This window comes from Perna viridis, chromosome 7, assembly GCF_037379345.1.
Source record: "Perna viridis isolate PV_CMFRI_1.1 ecotype Kerala chromosome 7, ASM3737934v1, whole genome shotgun sequence".
Taxonomy (NCBI): domain Eukaryota; kingdom Metazoa; phylum Mollusca; class Bivalvia; order Mytilida; family Mytilidae; genus Perna; species Perna viridis.
The window spans coordinates 2,215,959-2,218,331 of record NC_142451.1 but is presented as its reverse complement, the minus strand read 5'-3'; positions in this window follow the sequence as shown (position 1 = coordinate 2,218,331).

Below are 2,373 nucleotides of genomic sequence, written 5' to 3'. Positions count from 1 at the left end.
TACTATGCATTTATTTATTTAATAGAAACATCGACATTAAATGCAGTACATACAAATTCCTTTTTGTTTCTGTCTTCTTTTTTCATACGCTCTAAAAAGCAGGGAAATCTTTCACAAGCAGTGCTTTTTTTTTGAGTGAATCATTCATTATACTCTCAAATGGAGTTACTTGGCCAATTTCACATCACTGAAAAATAACCTCGCATGCAGAAAGGAGAATTTCTTCTTGAAAAATTTGTCAGAACTGTAGTCATAAACGAAACTAGTTATATCTGCTCAGTGATAAAAAAAAGATATTACTAGAAATAAAGAATAACAACTCTTCCAAGAATTTTGGCACAAAGTAAGAAAAAGTAATGGTAAAATATTCAACCAGTTAAAGTATAATTTTAGAATCAGATGAGTCAAAATCTGGACAGATCCTTCCGCCTAGTGCCTCTGAGGTTTTTCTTTTGAGTTACAAGAAAGGCTGAGGAGTTTAGATTGGTAATACTCCCTGCAAGCAAAGTTTTTCTGGTATATAGAAAGCACCCTGTCTGTTTGTCTGACCACATTTCTGGTTTTTAAAGCACAACTTCTTAACCGCTGATGGTTTTTTAATTTATATAGAAAGGATGGGCATCATATGTCGATGTGCATTATTGTTGGAGATAATCAAACTTAAGGGTTTTACATGTTAAAACTTTAAGCAACTCCTCCTGAAACAATCAAAGGATTTTACATATGAATGTTAGGCATCAAATGCAGATGTTCATGAAGGAATGTAATTATTGATTCTTTCAAAAGGAGATAATCCCACTGAATAACAGTGAAGTCCATTTGAAGCAGAAGGTATTCTATTTGTCAGCTTGTACGCAGTATTTTCAGTTTTACTCCACTCTTCAAATAACAGTAGCAGACTTGACATAGCATGAAACAGCTTTGGTAGCACTTATGTGATTGAGTTTCACACAAAATATAACTTTAAAGTTAAAGTTGAAACTTGGTCGAAATATTGATTGCGGATAGAACATTAATATGTAGATTAGATGCAATACTTGTGAAGATAAAAAGGTTTAAATTTCTTGTAATTAGATGTTTCTCAAAAATTTTCCTTCAGTGTTAATTTTTTTGCGGCTTTGGTCCTTGAAAGAGTAATCAAGGGAACTAAGATTCTAGCGGAAATCAAAAGAATATAATCTAGGGACAAAGACCAGACATGGAAAACAGACGAACACAACAGTGAACATAAAGCAACCAAAATAATACAAAGTAACAAAAGTAAATGAGCAACTCGGACTCCACTAAAAACGGGGAGCATGGACCAGGTGCACCGGTAGGGTAAGCGTCATCTGCTTTTCTAGAAACACCCTCCAAGTTGCTCATAAAAGTCAAGTCCGATGTAGATGAAAGAGGAAAGAAAAGCTATGACACATTGACAGTTTTCATGGTGCAGATGGATACATTGTAACGATCCATCCACAACTTCATGATGACGACCATAAAACTTCTGTAGTGATGACTTCAATCTCGTAGCTACATAACCCTGTTCCAGAAGCCTAATTGTAAGAAGTATAGCATGATACAAAAAGTCTGTGTAGTTACGGCAAGCTCTGGCATAACGTTTGAGTTGTGATATGAAAACTCCATAGGCAGGTGCTGGAAGGATGTTGCCACAGATGAAAAGAAAGTTGACAATTCTGAATGAAAAGTCATCATGTTTGTCGTAAAGTTTGGTCAATAGTTTTCTGTTGTGAAACTATAAAATAAATGTAAATGCTTGCATTGGATTCATAAGCATTCTTTATGATCAATGATAATTACTTACGGCTTTTTTTCATGGAACAATTGAGTTGTTCTAACTCAAGATCTTCAGAATGATGAATTGTGGGTCTATATCATACTAAGACCATGACAAAAAATTATGACAAGATGCATCACTTTCTGTAATTAAATTTGTTTCCTTAACATAACATGTGATATGGTCAGCTTCAAATATGTCTCATCACTGGGCAATGTGCCATGTTCCATAAGGTCTCTCATTTGACTGACTTAATTAACTCTTTTTTTTCCACAAGACTACAATTTGTTGTGGTATTATTGAAGGGTGCTGTCATTTTCTGTAAACACTTGTTTTTCATCCAATTATTTAGTTGTTTGATTTTTACAATTTTATGATTTTATTGATTTTTTTTGTTATGGCCCAACAGTTTTGGAATTAGAGGTCAAAAACGAACATTTCATAAATACATTTTTATGTAACTGCAGCAAAAGCATATGGACGTCTATGATATAGAATATTTTATACCATAAAGGTCAAACTGATTAATTTGGAATTAGACTTGAACTCTTTTTGAATGAGGGGCTAACAATAATTTCTGGACAATAACTTGA